Below are 21,379 nucleotides of genomic sequence, written 5' to 3'. Positions count from 1 at the left end.
ACCTGACTTTAATCACAGACTGTTTTTGCACTGTAGCCTCATACTTTAACATATTCTGCTGAGCTCAGCTTGTTATTTAAGGTCTTTGAAGGATTATTATAAAATAAAATCCCTCTGTGGACATTAGTAAAAATATAATAATTGTTATTTCTCAGAATCGTTTTTCATGAGGCCACAACAGACTTGTAATATAATAAGTGTTGGAAGAGCAGAAATCACATGAAATGCACTCTTATTTAAATAAAACAGCTGCTCTTTTTGTTTTTACACATCATTATAGGAAAGTTAAGTTGTTGCCCAAAGCGAAAGCCCATTGCTCATTAGGAAAATGAAGTTCTTCCATCCTTAGAGTTGTAAGGAAGAGACACAAACAAGGGAATTAAGGAGTCACGGCAGCCCAATGAAAAGCTCCAACAGGTGGAATGACACGTTTGCAGACAGTGCAGACTTCTGTGTGACTGTTTTGCGGTTGTCAGAGAAACGCTGTGCTGTAAAAACACCGCTGGTGATGTCACCGGTGTTTTTCCATCACATTAGAGGACATCATGCAGACTGACATTCATTTCCTGTAGACTTTCCCTAATCCTTAACTTAAGTCTTCCCCTATGAAATGTAATGATTTATGTAGACTTGTTTTCTGCCCACAGTGTGGTTGTGCAAACAGATTTAGGTCCTCACTTCATGAGTGATACAAGCACTCACATGAATGATTGCCTGCAGGCACACTGTCATCTGCCCAAATGCTCAATTTTCTGTCCGTGTTGTCTCTAAAACCTCTCTCTTTCTCCTACATTAAAAAAAAGATAAAATCTTCTTTATTCACTTCACTGTCAAAAGGGGAGCTACTGTTTGCCTCTCAGCAGGTTTAGATTAATAAACACACAGTTTAAAAACTATTTATGCCATTGCTATTTTCCTGCAATCTCCAAAGCACACTAAACGCCTCGCAATGTAAGTATTCAAACTTTTTTTTTTTACCACAAAAGTTCATTTTTTCCAGTGGATAAGCGTTTGAATGAATAAACAGCATCACGGCAACCTCCTGAAGCAAATCGCATTTGCAAACTGCTTGACTAATCTAAACATCATGAAGTACATATGGAGCACAAAGCTAGTGTCCGGTTTGCTTTTCAAGCTCGAGCACAGTCGGTGCGCACGGCGTCAGATTTTGCATGTGGGCGTCTGCAGAGATCAAATAAACAACATGCAGACATCTTCAGATGTGAAAATCATGGATTGGTGAAAAAAATCACAGACACATTTTTGAGTCATTATTTTTGATGGAGGTCCAGATATAACCCAACCACATAGAAACCAACACACAAAAAAAGAACTAAAAAAATTAGATTTTAATATGAAACACCAGCAGTCGTGATGTGACAGCCACTGAAACTAAGACCTGAGTCACACAAGCCTGCAACAGGTGAGTGAGTGGTAGCAAAGACGTATAAAGTGCTGCACTGAAAACCTCCATGTAATTGCTTTGGTCACAAGCAGATTGCCACAGTTGCCAGTACTTTGCATGTAAGTTGCTGACTAGTTTGCAAACACTCTGAAAGTACATGCCAAGAGCAACAAAAAGGTCAACTGAGGGTTATTTTAATGGACAATCGTCCATTTACGCATATTTATGTTGCACAGCTGACATGTCATCAGATATCACCAGTTCTCTTTTGATAAGTTAAGAGACAGCCCCAATAGAAGTATTGTTTTATACTGGCAGCGTTGTGGCTGAGGCTGAGACCATTCTTTGGTAATGAATATTTTTTCTCAAGGTCAACAATCTCTGTTTTGGGTTTGTGGAGCTCTTTTTCTAGTAAATGGTGAGTATTTCCAGACAAGTCAGCATCTTCCATGCAAACCGCTGGTGATCAGAGCAATCATAAACAGGATTTTGGTGCTGCACCTTCATTGCAACCAATTTCACTCAGCAACCTTCCAGCAACCACTCGTCAGCTGCTCAGGGAATTCACATTTTTGCCTAGTGACCGGAGATTTTCCAGGCCAGCCGCTGTCCAGTGAAAAAGGACTAAAGCAGCTCACAGTAGCAGGCAAGAGTCTTGCACTGCAGGACCGCTGTCACTGATGTGAGAGTGTTTGTGAAAGGGTGAATGAGCAGAAAAGTGTTCGAGTAAAAACATAACCTGTGCATGTGAAGGTCACATCTGTTAATCTATTTTATCACATCCCCTTTTCAGATTAATAAGGGAGACAACATTAAAAGGTCATTATGATAACTGCCTTAATTAATCTGATTATTTCTTATAGTTATTATTGATTTATTAACTGTTTCTCTCATTGTGAACTCAGACTGTTGTCAGGGATTTTATTTGGCTCATGTTTAGATTCAGGGTGTGTTTGTATGAATTTTAATCCTCTCATGTTTATGACTGAGAAGATATTGTACAGATTAAACACACACGTATTTATAACAGGAGGCGCAGCGAGATTGTTTTATACGTCCAACCTTCACTTCAGGACAATGTGACTTCAGCTCTGTCTTTAAATAGCTGCTCTGCTCCATCAGGACCTGACACTAACTGCTCAAGGTGAACCTCCAGTTTCACACTAAAATCCAGAACTGCACTGCTAGCACTGACTGCTACTGCTAACAAAGGCACCCGAGACCCCAGGGGCCCCGACACTAATGAACTGCCTTCCTGTCCCCACCAGCCACAGGCAGACTTAGAGGAAGAAATATACTGTGAAATCATTAGACCCATCAACACAGTTATGAACATTAATCAGTTGGAATGAAATGTTTTATGTTGTAAAGCTCACATTCTGAGGTGAAAAAAGAAAAACAGCACCACCGTAGACTAGTTTCTCTTAAAGGTGTTGTTCTTGTTTTTCTGTCTCAAAAACTCCCCACTAGGCTAATTTTAGGATATGATACTCATTTAGTTGAGGTCTTTTTAATGACATGTACATGAATTATTTACAGATAAAAGTATCTGTAAATGTTATTTTTTTCATATTCTGTTTTTCACCTCCCAAAAAAAGGAAACTTCAGGGTCAATGAGATAAACCAGATGTTCCTCTATTACAGACTGTTGGGGATTACCACCAGCAATCACACACAAACACACACACACAAACACACAAACACCCACGCAGACACACACACAGATAAACACACTATTGAATGTAGGTTACCCAGCAGGCTGTGCAGGATTTGGTGGGACATGATTGGTTGAGCCAGACGGAGATTGTGGGCCTGGGATTATAATCCAAAGATAAGTGTGTGTATGTGTGTGTGTGTGTGTGCATGTCTGCAGTTGTAGCTCATTTAGTATAATCTGTAGTCTAATAATAGAGATTACCACTTGCACTCTTCTGAGCATCTACTGACAGTTGTCTGACTCAACTGGCTGTTCCTCACAAAAAAAATTCCTCTGACCTCTCTGTGAGTGTGTGTGAGCACTTCAGAATATCATGGCTGTCCACTGATGGTAGTATACACCAATTATATACCACTGATGGTAGTATATACCAGTTACATACCACTGATGGTAGTATACACTAATTATACACCACTGATGGTAGAATAAACCAATTATATACCACTGATGGTAGTACACACCAATTATATACCACTGATGGTAGTATACACCAATTATATACCACTGATGGTAGTTTATACCAGTTATATACCACTGATGGTAGTATACACTAATTATACACCACTGATGGTAGAATAAACCAATTATATACCACTGATGGTAGTACACACCAATTATATACCACTGATGGTAGTATACACTAATTATACACCACTGATGGTAGAATAAACCAATTATATACCACTGATGGTAGTACACACCAATTATATACCACTGATGGTAGTATACACCAATTATATACCACTGATGGTAGTGCACACCAATTATATACCACTGATGGTAGTATACACCAATTATATACCACTGATGGTAGTTTATACCAGTTATATACCACTGATGGTAGTACACACCAATTATATACCACTGATGGTAGTACACACCAGTTATATACCACTGATGGTAGTACACACCAATTATATACCACTGATGGTAGTATACACCAATTATATACCACTGATGGTAGTGCACACCAATTATATACCACTGATGGTAGTATACACCAATTATATACCACTGATGGTAGTTTATACCAGTTATATACCACTGATGGTAGTACACACCAATTATATACCACTGATGGTAGTACACACCAGTTATATACCACTGATGGTAGTATACACCAATTATATACCACTGTTGGTAGTATACACCAATTATATACCACTGTTGGTAGTATACACCAATTATCTACCACTGATGGTAGTACACACCAATTATATACCACTGTTGGTAGTATACACCAATTATATACCGCTCATGGTAGTACATACCAATTATTAGTCCTCCACAGTCTGGACTCTCTGCTCAGTTTAGCTACAGTTCCCCCGCTGTTCTGCACCAAAGCGCCCAGCTCTCCAAATCTCATGGCTCAATATTCTATCTGCATCCCCTTCAGTCTAGAGTAATCATCCCCTTTATTGAACCACAGTCCGCTAGTTAGTTAATGATAACAGGCTAATGTTATGTTAGCATTAACTAATATTAGTCTAATGTGGCTATTAGGTAAGTGCTAATGGTTAAACGGCTAATGATAATGTGTGCACTGGCCAGGTTTATAACTGCTTAATACTTCAGTGTTGTTGAAACTGGATCAACTCTGATCTTTAATCAACTCTGAAATTCCTCCTAAAGTGTTGTTCAGCATTATGAACATTAACTACTTCAGCTGTTAGTGAGGGGAAGAGCCGTCTGTCTGACTGTTTGCGGTGGTGCTTTGTGAATTTGTGAGTCAGCTGGAGGAAGCATAGATGGCTTCCTCCTGTCAATACTGTCAGAAATGCCTGTCTTATGTAATGTGAAATGTGTATCTTAAATTAACATTAATTTCAGCATCAATTAATATCTGAGTATGAATTTTCTTTATAACCCATGTATCTACAGAACTTCAACAAAAATGGGGCATCCAATGTGGAGACAGCTGCAACTGTCCAAGCTTACACAGGTTGTAACTTCTGCTACTAGAAAAGAGAGAAGCGAGCTAGCAGAGAGAGACTGTATTAGCAGTCCTAGCCTACTGTACCTCAGCTTATTGGATTTCAGAAAATAATTCTGATAGTTTTGATATCAAAGTTAAGGTTACACGTTCTTTATTTGTCGTTGTCAATCATCATGAAGAAACACGACAGAATGAAATAACGCAAAATGTGAAACAGCCTGTTCCCCTGGAATAACATGTGAACTGTGACGGCTCTTAAACCAGATGAGCTACTATGTCTGGTTGTCATTTTACTTTGTTAATCAGTGTTGTGCCTCCTTGCAAATTCAGCCTAGTAAATAATTAATTTGCAAAGCACACCAAAGTGGGGCCTCCCTCCACAGGTTACACCGCCAATCTTCAGTCACCGGACTCCCAGTAGAAATGTCTAAGATATCAACCGGCCAAAATGTGCATCAGTTTTATTCACAGTAACAGAAGCTAAGGACTCAAAGCTGAGGCCAGAAAAAAGCATCTACTTTGCCCAACAGATGAGAAGATGACTATGGCATTATTTCTTTCTCAACATGCTGACTCATCAAACATTCAACAGTTGTTCCACTTAACTAATGGAGGAAGAAACACGAGACAAAAGCAGAAACGCACACCTTGGCAGACAGTTTAAGTTTCTCCTCTTCTAAAGGTATTTCAGACAGCGCGTTGAAGTTTAGAGCAGACTGAATGACATCACAGAGGAGAGGATGTTAAGTGTGAAAATGTGCCACCTTTTCTATAAACGGAACACCCGTCACCTTCATGTTGAGGACACTGTGACTTTGTGTTTTATGGTGTTAACTTTACTGATGCTTTCCTGTTGACACACACAGTCGTCCTGACTGAGTGGCAGGTATTTCAACACAGGGCCAGTCAAGTCACTAAACAAATCTTTACTCTTTCTGTTTTTGGTGCATGTTACTTGCTAAACATGCAACTTTAACGGCCAAAAAGGAGCAATGAATCTCCTTTACCATAGTCAAAAATTAACTGATAACAGGCACTGTGTGCGTAAAGCTTGGTATAGCTCATGTCTTTGTGCCAAGGAGCTTAACACACGTCCAGAAACCTCTACTGCCATACTACTGCACTGGGTGACATGCTCTTTCATTAGACTGGACAAACACAGCTTCACTCAGTACACACCATCCCTCTGTCTTGGGGATCAGAGGATTAAACAGTCTCTACAGTATAAAATGTGGATTATTCTATTGCTGAAGAGGGTTTCCAGCAAATGTGATAATTAGCTCTGTGTCATTACTGAGCCTCCTCAGAAAAATGTGTATTCTATAAAGGAAACATTGGACTTGAAGCAGAGGTCCAGGGGTTTTACTAGATTTTTTAAATTTATAGTAGTGAAATAACAGAGTAGGTTAAACCTGTTTAAAATATGTGATTAACAGCAGACAAGCGTTATTTCTACACACAAAAATGCAGGGGCAGAATTCAAAAAGGAAAGAAGTTCGAATCTACTATGTTTCCTCCCCTGTCCGCTGATAAATGCATAAACAGAGTTTGAATGGTGGATCAGATTGGGGAAGTTGCAGAAACAGTGTAACACACTGTCTCTTGAGTGTCAGAAGCATTGGTTTTGGATTTTAAGAGTTGTTGACAGTAATAATAAAGCAGAATAACATATTTATCCTTCACCACGCCAGCTTCCTGAACACATTCTCCATAATCGCTTGTTTAAAATGTGAAGGTATCAAACCACAGACCATAGTTTTCATCAACATGTACAGTAGTGTGCAAAAGTCTTAGGCTAACCTTCTTTTCTTTATATTATTTGGTATGACCACGTTTTCTTCATTACAGTCTGAACTCTTTTAGCCAATCTTTCTTTTAATTTCTTCCTGAAGGACTCGTTGGATGTTGGCTGCCTTTTGTTCTGTTCTCTGTCAAGAAAATCCCACACTGCTTTAATAGTGTTGAGGTCCAGGCTCTGGGGAGGCCAGTCCATTACTGACAGTGGTCCATTGTGTGTTTTTCGATCCAGGTATGCTTTTACTACATTTTCAGTGTGTTTGGGATCATCATCATGCCGAAAAATAAATCTAGATGTTCTCCAGATGGTTCTGTATTGTGAATCAAAATCAGATGGTACTTACGGATTGATTGCTACTACTTTTGTCAAGAACCACAGCACTGACTGAAATGCAGCTCCAAACCAGAGATCTGTATTCTGCGTTTATAATCATTGGCAAGCTGAAAAATGAAGTTGTTACCAATACGAATTTTTTCTGTATTCAAAATTTCATTAATTTTGACAAGGTTCCCGCTCCCCTCTACATATTAATGACAATTTGAACAAACTATTTCAAATTTGGATTTATCACTGTATAAGACTTGTTGGCACAGATTTTCAGTCCAGTTCTTGTGTAATCTGGCGTATCTCAGCCGTTTCTCCCTGTTTCCCTTCCGTAAGAATGGCTTCTTTCCATTGAGACCATTTGTAATGAGGCTTCAGTGAACACCTGATGGATTAATTGAGGGCCCATTATTCATCTAACAGGTTCTGTGTCAGGTCTTTGCTGGAACACGACTACCCGATGCTGTTCATGTGCTAGTTTTTAGGCCCGCACATGTTCATTTGTCCTCCACTTGTCCAGTTTCCTCAAATCCTTTGAGAACACACTGCACACCATATTGGAATACACCAAGGTTTCAGCTAATTGTGCTTTCAAAATCATCATACAATTTTATGCCAGTTACTTGTGTTATCTTTGGAATTACTCATAAATACTACTATAGAAATGGGAACGAACTCTGAGTTTTAGTGACAGGCTGCTAGCAACAGAGTGCTTCATGATAAGATTTCAGATTGGTTCTTTGCTTAGTTGTCTGTGTAGTGTAGACACGACACTGGCTTATCTCTTGGGTTAGGTGCCCTTTTCACGCTTGAATGACTCATAGATCAATGTAAAGTTGCTTGTTAAAGATCATCTTAAAATATTGGAATAAAAACTTTGAAAGACCCTCAGAAAACCTGGAGAAGTATTGCTCAAGACTACTTTAAAAATCACAACAAAATCTGGCTGCTGGGAAGCTAAATATAAAGAAATCCAGGGTCACTCAATACTTTTGCACAATACTGTAGCTATGCTGATTCTCTCACATGGCCTTATGATCAGTAAAACAGCAATTTCATGTCTGGGTGCAGCAGAACAGAAGTTACTATCTGTACGTTAACAAGAAGAACTTGTGGGATCAATTCAATAGTTTCTGCTCTTTTAATTATATGGTGATAAAAAATATAAGAGCATGTCAATGACAAGAATTAAATTGTGAGATCAGCTATATATTAAAAAATGATTTATGAGATGAGCATGAGAGAAGGCAAGCTTTAAAGAGATGACATATGAGTATCCATCACTATCTTTTCACCACCTGCAATTTGCCATTTTACAAGACATTATATGCCCGACCGCCTCAAGGACAGTGACTTCCTGAAGTGTCCTCTGGTTGTCTCTGAGCTTATAAGCAGTTCAATGAATAATCCTTCCATAAAAGGATTGTCAGAATTGCACAGGAAACAATGATACAATATGTTACCCTATTTTAGAGGACTATACATTAGATTTTATGATTTTATGTATGCGAAAGGCATTATTGCAGTCTTTCCCCCTGAATACTAATCACATGATATTCAGCATACAAATAAGGTCTTCCATCCTGCACATTGCCCCTGACCAACCCAGACCAAAATATAATATGTTTTTCTTATTTTTTCAGCTGTTTCAGAGCACAAAAATCCCGAACATGGACGATAATTTCAGAACCAACTGGATTAGTGTGGACGTGGTCTGAGTGTCTGTCTCACAGGTGGAACTCCTGACAACTTTCCACAGTCTCTCAACTGATGACACAGCGTGTGAGAGTGTGTTGTGCAGTGTGACCTTCAAAATCTCAGTGTGTTTGTGTGTGTGTGTGTGTGTGTGTTTGTGTGTGTGTGTGCGTTTGTGATACCTCAGAGACATGAGTCGCACGGAAACACTTCATCACTGCCATCCTATTTACATGCACACACTTTTTCCTTTCAAACACGCAGCCACATATACAGCCAACTTTTCCTTCATACGCTTCCGTTCTTTTTACACAGTGACACATATACACAATTGTGTATGTGTCAATTGTGTTTCTGATAATAATCACCCAATCACATTTCATTACTGTCAACATTTACTTTTTGTCACATGACAGAAATTTAATTAAAACTTCCTGAAACAACCTGGAAGCAGGTGCAAACACACACACACATACACAGGTAACGCCATAAATCACAGCAGACAGAATGGGAGTAATGAGGTGGCTAGCTGTTAGTGCTATGCACTGTAGGAAGCATGTAGCTAACTACTCCACATACCCTCTTAGTCACTGCTAAAGTCACAGAACACCGCGTGCGAGGGTCAACACAGTAGGACTGTTTCACACTGTTGTCAGGGCGAACAATGTGTATGTGCTTCAGCATTATCTGAAACATTCGCTTATCAAAACTACCAAGCAAACACTACTTACTCTGAGTCTTATTTCAGATGTATCAGCAGTAATGTCATGACTGCACTGATGCAACTACATTTATTTAAAGGAATAATGTGACATTTTGGAAGTGCCTTTCTTGCTGTGAGTTGAGAGAATGCTACTCTGGTGTGTTTCTGTTACAAGATATAGCTTCTCTGTCTAAAAAAAAAAAAAACTCAGCAAATCTGGAAGAATGGGCCAGCAGGGGACAACTAATGTGATTATGAAAAAACTTCCAGCTCTATCAAAGGGAAAACAGCCCTCAGCTCCCTTCTTCTGTGACCTCATTAAATATTTTCCTGATGACTTTATGGTCTCAATTACTAATTTCAGATCATTCTGAATTAAGGCTAAAATTAAATAATTCAATTCAATTTTATTATACAGTGTATTATTCAATTCACAACAGTTACATAAAGGTGCTTTATATTGTACGGTAAAGACTCAATAACTTAGAAAGAAACCCCAAAAAATCAAGGAGCTAGCTCTTGGTAACAGCGGTGAGCAAAAACTAAATTTTAACAGGAAGATACCTGCAGCCAAACCAAGCTTAGGGAAGGACAGCCATCTGCCACAACCAAATGGGTGTGAGGGGAAAGATTAGAATGATCATATCTGAACTGAGCACTAAATCAGAGAAAAAGTCTGTGAAATCACAAAGAGATTCTAAGTAAGGGTCAGTTAGATGATAAATAACAACAGCTAAAACAGTTTTTTGACTTTTCCAATTAGGGTGGATACGGCTAAGAGAAAGGCTTTCAAATTAATTGGAACTCTGTTTGTGCCTATAGTTGATTATTAAGCTAAAAGGAAAGAATGCTGCCACTCCTCCTCCTCAGCCTATGCTTCTGACAGTAAATATGACCAAGTGGTGCTGATTCCTTTAAACTAATATCTTATATTTTTCTTTCTTCATGATTTTTTATACTTTTTTTTAATTTATTTTTTTTTATTGCTGAACATGGTGTCTATAGGAATGAGGTTTGTAGGGGAAGAAGGCGGAAACTACAGAGAGACATGTGAGACTGCAATTCTCCATCCTGGTTCCAACTCTGGATACTGACATGTTGGGGTGTTTAATATACTTGGGCAAATATCTAGAAAGGAAACCTGCCATCTTTTGTAACAAAGCTCATTAGAGTCAGAAAGTAAGATTATCCAGGGTGTGCTCATCTCTCAGCCTCTGAGAGACATAACTTCCGTATATTAAAGACAAGGCTTTTAAGGCGGATGCGCATTAAACCTGTAATGTTTTTAATAATCACAGGGGCGATAACTGTGGTTGTAAAAAAGACTTATAGTTCTATAGAAGACAGCGGAGAAACAGCCCTCCAACTGCTCTCTGTAAAACATTTTCTGACGAGTTTATTGGCTCAGTCACTCATTTTAGGTCATACTAAGAAAAAGATTAAAGTCCCCTACACAATTGAATCAAGAAGAACATCTGGCATTAAATTAAATCAAACACACAAAGCTATACGCTGTAGTGACCCCTTGTGACAAATGACCAGTTTTATTGTACTCAAAAATAATACAAAAGTCCATTGTGTAAGTTTCGGTCACACCATATTTCAGAAGTAGGGTTATTTATGGTGAACTGATTTCACACTCTCGTCCGTTCTTTTCTCATCAAATGTGGTTTCAAAACATCAAGATGGCAACAGTAAAAAAACTCATCTTGAGACTTCGAAATGGGACCTCACAAACAAGTGGATGACTTCATGGTAGCTACTTCCACTTTATATACCGCCTATGTACAACACTAAACTAATTTTTAAGTTTTAAATATTTAGAGTTGAGGCTTAATATTTGATTTCACAAATCACTGGGTGGCCATTTATACTGTCTATGGTTGCAAAATGGTTAGCTTAGCTTGTCATAAACACTGCAATCTCCAGCTCCACCACAGAGCTACTCTGACATGTGACATTATGTCATGTTGTTTTTGCTGCTGTATAGAATAAAGACAGAATTACATGTTCACAAGCTTTCAAATGTTGGTTAGCGGATTTAGGATGTTAGGCCAGCTGTTTTTATCTATTAAGGTAAGCTGGCTGGCTGCAGGCTTCGATTTAATATGATATAGAGGGGGATACTGACATTCTCAGCAACAGTTTCATCCCCACCTCATATTAAATAATTAATCCACACGTAATGTGATCTTAATTAAATATTGATGTCAAATCTCTGCTCTAACTGAACAAAGATAACATTGTTACAGTGAGGACATTACACCTGTCTGCTGCCAATCAACACATACACACACACAGACACACACATAGAATAAAACTACAATAGATTTTGTACAGAAAGAACAATTTGTGCTTACATCACTATGTGCGTGTGTGTGTGTGTGTGTGTGTGTGTGTGTGTGCTCTCTGCAGGTTTCTAAACTAATCTGTCCTGACGTAACAACATGCTGCTTCTCAATCTGCCCACTGCTGGAGTCCTGGCAGACGGACACACAAACGCAGTGTTTAGTAATGTAGTCATGCTCTATAAATAGGTAAAATTGATTTGTGTGGAGGAGAAGTGTGTGTCTTACAGTAGGATAAATCTACATTTACTGTACAACTGGACAAAAGAAACCAACAATCCAGGCAGTCTGATGGTTAACAGCCCATCCTGATGACCCTTCAGCAGCTTAATACAGTCTACATTTTTTTAAAGACATATGCCTCTTCATCTGTTTGAGAGTATCTTGGGTTTAGTCCCAAGGATAAAGGTCAGACAGCCAACATGAACATTTTGCCAGTTTGTCTGTCCACCGCCACCTGAACATCGTACCTATTAACTCAATATTCTGCATGGTGTTGTCAGCCACAGAAACAGCTCTCATCATTGCCTATCAGACAGAACTGTCATCTCATTAACTTTAGAAATGGACTCTATACAATCCTGTGGAAGACTAAGCACACCTTATGACTCATATCACACCATTAGCAACAATAACTTGAACTTGATTCTTTTCTTTTTCAGCCATTTTGTTGTGGATTTGAGATGTGCCAGGGATCATTGTTGTGTTGCGTGACCCAGTTTTGGCCAAGCTTTAGCTGTCGGACACATGGCCACACATTTGACTCTTTGGTATATAGTGGAGTTCATGGTCGATGAAATGGCTGCAAGGTGCCCCATCTTCTGGCAGCCCTCTGGCAAAATGCTAACTCTTGGGCTTTTTGCAATTTCTCTGAGCATTGTACAATCTTTACTTGGGCGGAATTTGCTGGGATGTCACTTCTGGTAGGACCAGAAACTCTCTGACTGCTACTTCCTCTCAAGGCGTATGGGATCAGTAAGGATGTACTTCGTTTTTCCCAGGACTGCCCAGAGTATTGAGAAAACTTTCTGTTTCACATGACTGTAGATGCTGCAATTTAAGATGTTTATAGCAGCTAGTCTTTTAGCTAATTAAACTTTAAACTTTTAAAATATACCAAACAACATCTTGATGCATGCTCAATCATCCAGGTAAGTAAATCTCTAAAAGTTGATTCTGTTCATCTGGATGTAGCGTTTTGTGGGAGAAACGTTTCGTCACTCATCCAAGTGACTTCTTCAGTCTCAGCTGACTGCAGGTTTCCCCAATCTTATTGTAAGATGGCGAAAGATGTACCCTTAGGCCCCCTCCTCGATTCAGAGATGGTCTTTCCCTTTTCACATAAATGGCCTCCTTGACTCCGCGCTCAAACCAGCGTTCTTCCCTGTCCAGGATGTGTACATCCTCATCATTGAAAGACTGTCCACTGGCCTGTAGGTGTAAATAGACTGCAGAGTCCTGGCCAGACGAGGTAGCTATTCTGTGTTGTGCCATCTGCTTCGCCAGAGGTTGTTTGGTTTCCCCGATGTATAAATCCTGGCAATCCTCCTGGCACTTAACAGCGTACACTATGTTACTCTGTTTGTGTCGGGGGACCCGATCCTTGGGTGGACCAGTTTTTGGCGCAGCGTGTTTTGGGGTTTAAAAGCCACAGAGACTTGGTGTTTAGAAAAAATGCGTCTCAACTGCTCCGATACTCCTGACACGTACGGGATCACTACAGGTTTTCGCTTGGGCAGCGGTTGTCCTTCTCTCCTTGATCAGCTAGAGCTTTCTTTAGGTGCCTTCCCAGCTTTGACAAAAGTCCAGCTGGGATAACCACATTTACTCAGGGCCTTCTTGATGTGCTATTCTTCTGCCTCCCTGGCCGCTGTGTCAGTGGGGATGGTGTTCGCTCTGTGTTGTAGCGTCCTGATGACACCCAGTTTATGCTCCAGTGGATGATGAGAGTCAAACCTTAAATACTGATCCGTATGCGCAGGTTTCCGGTACACGTCAGCTTTTAGATGTCCCCCATTACTGATGGAAATCTCACAGTCTAAGAAGGCTAACCTGCCACTTTTCATATCCTCCCTGGTGAATTTGATGTGTCGGTCCACCGAGTTAATGTGATCCGTGAAATGTAGTACGTCCTGACATTTGATTTTCACCCAGGTGTCATCCACATATCTGAACCAATGGCTTGGTGGTGTTCCAGGGTAGGATAGCAAAGCCCTCTTTTCCACTTCTTCCATGTACAAATTGGCCACGATGGGTGAAACTGGGGAGCCCATGGCACACCCATGTTTCTGCCTGTAGAACTGACCCTTGTATATGAAGTAGGTGGAATGAAGACACAGTTCCAAAAGCAAACACACTTGGTCGATGCTGAGAGTGGTCCTGTTGCTGAGGTTGGGGTCATCCTGTAATCTCTCACGAACTACCTCCAACGCTTCCGTGACTGGGATGCATCTGTCACCATCTTACAATGCTGTGATTGCAGCATTCCCCAACTCTCTGTGAATGGTACTCATGGCCATTGATCAGTGGTCTTTGATCAGCGGTTGCTGATCAACGGTCATGAGAATCTGCATAATTATGATGAAGGAACTGACCTCCCAGCCCACTGTTCCTTCAGTGGGCTGGTTTCAGTCATTATGCAAATGTATTGTTTATAAGACTGGGGAAACCTGCAGTCAGCTGAGACTGAAGAAGTCACTTGGATGAGTGACGAAACGTTTCTCCCACTGAAAACTCTACGTCCAGATGGACAGATTCAACTTTTGGAGATATACCAAACAACTTGATTAAATCCAATCCAAGTTACTGGGGGTCAGCACAGAGATAAATATTCACACACTCCCACAACCACACTGAATCACCAATTACCAATTAGCATAACACGACCCACAGTGGGACAAAGCTAGAGTACCTAAAGAAATCCACAGAGAAGCATCAACCAGGAGGTTTGAACCAACCCTCTCGTTGTCAAGTGATAGTGCTAACCACAAGCGTGCACCAGCATCCACCAGCATGCTACCCTCAATTTTCACACAAATGCTATCTTAGCACATACTCTGCTGAAATGTCATGAAGTTTATATATCTAACAGACATTTGCTAAGTTAAAATGGTCCAACACACACAACAACAGGGTAATAACCAGTGCTTCATTTTACCAACATTATTTATTATTCCCTTGATCAAACTGTTAGCATTCATATACTCTACTCACATATGTCCCGTTTTTCTGGTTCTCTTTTGCTTGGGGGGTTTTATGCTCACTGTGAATGTTTTCGTGCTCTCTCTTTGACTTTCAGCATCCCCTTAATGTCTTTAAAAGAAGGCTTCTGCTTTAGTTAAGTTGATTGGTGTTAATTAGACACAGAGAGGACGGAGAGACATTGAAGGTCAAAACAGAAAGCAAAGAGTAGCAGTCACAGAGCTGGGAATGAGGAATGGAAGGAAAACAATATAAGGATGGATGCTCTGCTCACTTAACACTGCTGAACAATGGGAAAAAAGGTTTCCAGGTCACAAAGAACATCCAAGAAAAACTGAGGCACAAGGAAAGGAAAGGAAAGGAAAGGAAAGGAAAGGAAAGGAAAGGAAAGGAAAGGAAAGGAAAGGAAAGGATTAGGCATCTCAGGGCAAATTCAGTTTCCAAGTCTGTTTCTGTCAGAGCAGCAACAGTCCAGCTGATCAGGGAATCAATATTAGAGTAATTAACTCGATAACATTCCTGCAACCCCAAACACACACTGAGTCCTTAAAACTCCAGGGCTCACCGTGTTAATTCTTTTACAGTGTAAACCCAGCACAGACACACACAGACACACACACACTTACATCACACTGTCATCTATGTGAAAATTAACATCTCCATGACAAAGCGAGAGTGAGACAGGACAACGCTGGACAATTTGGACTGTGTGTGTGTGTGTGTTGTGTTAGTAACAAGCATGAATATGCTCTATTCTCTCTGTCCTTTAGTCCTGACTTTAAAATTATATTGAACAGCATTTATGTTTAACTACAGTTTTTAAAAATGCTTAAAATTCCATAAATGAATCGGGCTGATTTTCATCTTCTTGACTTGCTGTGGTGTAGTCCCTGGGCTTTCCTTGAGTTCTTATTCATTACTTGTGTTATTTTGTTAATGAGCCTTCCTTGTGCACTCTCCTATGATCCCCTATCATCATGTTTCACTGTTAGTTAACCGTCCTTTAGTTATTTCCTGTTTTACTTAGAGAGTTTGTTTTTTCATGTGTCTTGTTCCTTTTTCTTTTTTTTGTCTTATGCTTGGGTCCTCTCCTCACCACCACTGCCCCAAACCAGTGTATGATATTCGTTATTTCCTTTTTTCCATGTACAAACTCAATTTGAAAAGTCACTACTGCTTTGAAAGCATTTTCTATTTAACCTAGTTAATATACTGCTACTACTAAAGACTGTCAGGTACCTGCGGTAATACTGATAGGAAGGCAACAGTAACTCAACCACTCGTTACAACCAAGGTGTGCAGAAGAGCATCTCTAAATGCATAACACAATGAGTTCTGAAACAGAAGGGCAGCAGCAGAAGACCAAACCTCAGTGCCACTCCTGTCCGCTAAGAACAGAAGACTGAGGCTACAATTCACGCAGGCTCAAAACTGAAGATCTGAAAAATGTCGTGCTGCAACATTTGGATGGTAGGCTCTTAATTTGCCATAAATAAATGAAAGCATGGATTCACTCTGCCTTGTATCAGTGGTTCAGGCTGCTGGTGGAGTAATGGCACACTTTGAGCCCCTGAAGCATAATGTGTATGTCACAAAGCTCAAATCATTTCAAACTGATTTTTATAACATGACAATCAATTCACTCAAAAAACCTCCACAGTCACCAAATCTCAGTCTGGCACCTTTTTGGAACAATTTTTCATGATAGATGGGCAGCTGATAAATGTGCAGCAACTGTGTGATGGTGTCTCATCGATAGGAACATTTCCAGCACCTTGTTGAATCTGTGCTGTGAAGAATTAAGGCAGTTCTGAAAGTGTCTGGTGAGTAAGTGTACACCTCTGTATAATTCTGACGTACAATACCTGCCTATTTAAATTTTACTTTTACCTCATGAGAGTTAAAAACATTATCCTTTTGCTCACTGCTGCGGTCCCTTTATTGGACTTTTATTGTGTAGGTTGTGCAGTGTTGGTGGGTATTTTACTCAAGTACATTGCACCAGAGGGCAAATGTGAGTTACTGTTATTTCTTTTAATAACTTCTGCAAAAATTCAAAAACAATTTGATTGATTGATTGATGTAATTAATCAAGACATAGGTGATTATCTTTGGTGACTCTGAAGAATTTTTCACCATATCACCAAGTTTTAAAATATGACTACTTGTGGCGTTTTCTCAGTTAAAGTGAATAATTTAAAGGTATGACTGTGAAATAAGGCAAGTGAAGGTGTCACCTGAGGACTCTGGGTGATTGAAAGAGATGCGTTTCTCTCCATCTTCCAGCATATTTATAATGCAACTCAAAAACAGAAACCTCAGCAACTATCAATGCGTCGGTGATATCAATTTATGACATGTAACCGAACCATATTGAGTTTGCTTGTAATGAAATGTGCTATATAAATAAAATTGGCATTGCCACACATCTTAGGGGTCATGTCTCTGCATTTACAATTTCTTTAATATGAGACTTTCAGTGCCCTACATGGTGTAGAGTAAATGAATGTATGCTCAGTCTAATCATTTGGGGCAGTATAAGAGAAACTGGCCAAAAATTTAAATGAGATATATGTAAACGGGAAAACTATTATATTTAAACGCTCGTGCTGCTGCGTGGTTTTCATAAGCTTCATTTATCAAAGGAAAGAAGAGAAAAGCAAAGACACGTGAGCAGGTGAATGAATGGGAGGAGAGAAAGAAGCAGGTGGAAGGTGACTTACCGGAGGACGAGGATGGATGGATAAAGAAAGTAGAGTCCTGCTTGGTTTGAAGCGCACAACTCCGCTCGCGCTGTCAGTTCCGTACCATTCACTGATAATCAATACTGAACCGATCCGAGTCTCCGCTCTGTGAGTGCCCGCGTGCGGTTTAACTGATCGGTCATCGATCGTCCATCCCATTCATCCATCAGGTATCCGGACACTGATCAACTCTGTGGGAGCAGCGGAGTGCCGCGCGCTCTGCGCTGCACTGACCAGAGAGGTAGTGTTGCGCATGCGCCACCACACACACATAAACGCATAACCCCACACACAAACGGCAACAGAGAGCAAAAGAAAGAAGCTTAAATACGCCCGATGAAAAAAAAAAAAAATACACGTGGATGGACTTTAAAGAAGACGGGCCTTTACCTGCCTGCGCGTGCGCCCGTTTGAGTGAGTGCGCGTGAAATGCAGCTTCTCCTTGATTTGTTTTCAGCTTTTGTTGTTGGCAGAAAAAAAGCAGGTGAAATCCATTTAAAAACTGTAAATACTGGCTGCAGAGCGCGGACACACACACACACACACACACACACACACACACACACACACACACACACACACACACACACTTTTGCCAACGGTGCTCAGTGTTTGTTGTCCTCTGTCAGTATTTACTGTCAACTCACCTGACCGTGACGTCAGGCGTCATGGGTGTTATTTTATGCTTTCATCCAGTCTGTGGCATTTCAAAGACTAATTAAGATTATCTGCATCAAATGCAGTATAACGTTCAATTAAAAAACAGAAACGATTTATCCTTTTTTAAATCAAAGTTTCATGTTCAAAAATTCTTGAGTGTGATAATGGTTGTGTCCTTGTACCTGACCATTTTCATATATATATATCTAAAAATATATCTATAGATATATATATGTATATCCTTGGAAGCTTCCTAAAGAAGACCACAGGTGCAGTGCTGTGTAAAGATGCCCCTGAGACAATTCAGCACATAACAGCAGGGTGCAAGGTGCTAGCAGGCAGGGCAAACGTGGAATGCCAGCTGGGGGAGTGGCTCCAGCAGATCCCAGGAAGAAAATTGGAGATCTCTGTCCAGAAGTCCTAGGAACAGCTAAGATTAAGCTCCCAGGCCTCTGGTAGAGGACCCAAGCTTGAAGATTAAAGATTGCCCGCAGGGCCGAGAGGTGAATATATATATTTACACTTTTTTTTCTTGTTAAGCTACCTAACGCAGATCTATGAATCATTCAAGCATGAAAACCCTACTACCTCAACTGATGAGCCAGTGTTGTGTATACACAAAACAGACAACGTAGCAAAGAAGCAATTTTAAATTGTATCATCAGGCACTTTGTTTCTAGCAGTCTGTCATAAAACTTTATAATTTGTTCCCATTTCTTTAGTTGAATCAAAGAAAATCCCGGGGATAATACAGTTTGACCAACAAGAAGATGATTCCCAAAAAGCATATCTCTGTATCGTGTGCATTGGGTCCTTAAAAGAGTTGAGGAAACTGGACAAGTGAAGGACAAAATAAGATGTAATACCATGTGGAAAGCATCTGACTAGCTTCATTTTCAGTATGGCAATGTTTCCAAATGCACTGCCAATACAGCAAAAGCATACCTGGATAGAAAAATGCACAAAGGAACATGGATGATGGATTGTCCTCCCTAGTGTATGGACCTCAACGTTATTAAAGCAGTGTGGGATCATCTTCCAGAAAACAGAAAAAAAGCAGACAATTTTTGAATATTCTTTAAGAAGCCCGGGGAACTATTCCTGAAGACTACTTAAAGAAATTAGAAGAACGCTTCACCAAAGCATTTTGTTTGCGTTGAAAATAAACGTGGTCATACCAAATATTAATCTTCTATCTTCTAATATTTATTAATATTAATATTAACTCTGTTTTTGCCTTATATGATGGAATTCAGTTTACGTTTGCACATACTTTTTTTTTTTTTTTTGTCTGTCCCATTTGGTTCTTTAGCCGTCAGAATTGTTGTCTGAAGACCAACAAGGATACCAAATGGATTTATTTTGCCAAATGGATCATCATGGCATTGCCGTATTGGTCCATTTGATCAAACTTTGTTGTTATTATTTATTTTATTTTCAGTTGTTACAGATGGGACAGACATGACTGGGGGATAGAAAGAGAGGAAGGAAAATAAAAACAGAAGGGAAAAGGGACAGTGAGAAAGGGCACTTACAAAGACAAAGAGAAAAAAAAATCTCCTGGATCACCTGTTGAGAGAAAAAGAAGAGAAAACAAGCAAAAAAAACCAAAACAAAGCAACATACTAAACACAACACCATCACGTTAATCTAGCTAAGTGTGGACAGCAGTAAATACTAAATATTGAATGTTGTTGTGCAGCACGCAGGACAGACAGCGCACCATTGTGCGCAGCTAAGAAAGGTGTAGTTTATGTCTACGAACAGTGAACACCCGTGTGCACACCTGTGTGGATCAGCGCGCTTGTATACAAAAGGTTTCTCCATGTAACGGTCTGCTAGAGGGTGTGGAGGGCCATAGCCCCGTCCCCCAGGGCATGAAGCAGGCATGGAGGAGATCCAGGCTCCAGACATCCAGAGGCCCCAGAGTGCGAGAGCCCAAGGAGTACCACCGGAGGGGCATCCGTGCCACCCTCCTGGGAAGGGCTGAGGAGATCCCCAGACGAGGGGTCACCCAGTAGCCACGGAGCAGAAGCCAGAGGGGGCTGCACCGGCGTGCCCGCCGGCTCTGCCGGCAGCCAGCTGTGCCAGAGTGAACCAAGTCGCAGGCCCCGAGGCCGGAGGCCTGAGGGCCCCCTTTGCCCCGGAAGAGGCCTGACCGAGCGACAGGCACCAGGCCCCGCCAAGTAGCCACCGGGAGTGAGCTGGTGCATACCTGAGCGCCCAGCCCCGGACACCAAGAACCACCAATGCACCAACCCCGTTTGCACATACTTAAAAAATCGCTGCACCCCTCCAAAAAATTATACATATATATACATATACATATATATATACATATACATATATATATATAGTTTAGAAAAAGTATCTAATCTTTCTGGCTCATAAAAACTGAAAACTAACTAAGGTTGAGACCACCTGATAATACAAAAAAACATATGTAGAAAAAAGGCTAAATAGGAGCTGATGCATGAAATGTACTCTAGATTTTAAACATTAATATAAACATGTCCCTATCATTACCAAAAACTGTTTACTTTTATTTGTGCATTTGGTTAAGTCATGTTTTGCTCTCCATACAAAGCAGTCCACTGAAAGGAGGTAATATTAAGCAGGAGTTTCATCTGTACCACACTGAGCCAAACACACACACACACACACAAAATCAGCTGTTCAGTTCCTACATCATTTGCTTCTTGGACAGCCGGGTGCAGATTCTTCACTTCAAACAGTTCAAACAGGTAACGCACCGACAGAGAGCCGCGACATTTCACACCGCTGAGACAAATGCTCCTGCCCGTCTCTGCCAAACCAAGGCATGATGGGAAACTCCTGGAGGTGACCT

The 21,379-nt window shown here is 40.4% G+C and overlaps 1 protein-coding gene across 3 annotated transcripts in view; it reads right to left on the bottom strand.

Annotated features, from left to right (window-relative positions):
* The window catches only part of znf385b (zinc finger protein 385B), a 59,090-nt gene extending 40,988 nt beyond the window's left edge, over positions 1–18,102 (bottom strand). For all 3 annotated transcript variants that reach the window (XM_063500193.1, XM_063500195.1, XM_063500194.1), the window contains exon 1: positions 17,851–18,102. The gene's annotated coding sequence lies outside the window, so the exon portion shown is untranslated. The remainder of the gene's footprint in view (positions 1–17,850) is intronic.
* Between the last annotated feature and the right edge of the window lie 3,277 nt (positions 18,103–21,379).

Source organism: Pelmatolapia mariae, linkage group LG16_19 (assembly GCF_036321145.2).
Source record: "Pelmatolapia mariae isolate MD_Pm_ZW linkage group LG16_19, Pm_UMD_F_2, whole genome shotgun sequence".
NCBI lineage: Eukaryota > Metazoa > Chordata > Actinopteri > Cichliformes > Cichlidae > Pelmatolapia > Pelmatolapia mariae.
Note: the sequence above shows the minus strand (reverse complement) of the source record. Positions and strands in the feature narration are given on the sequence as shown.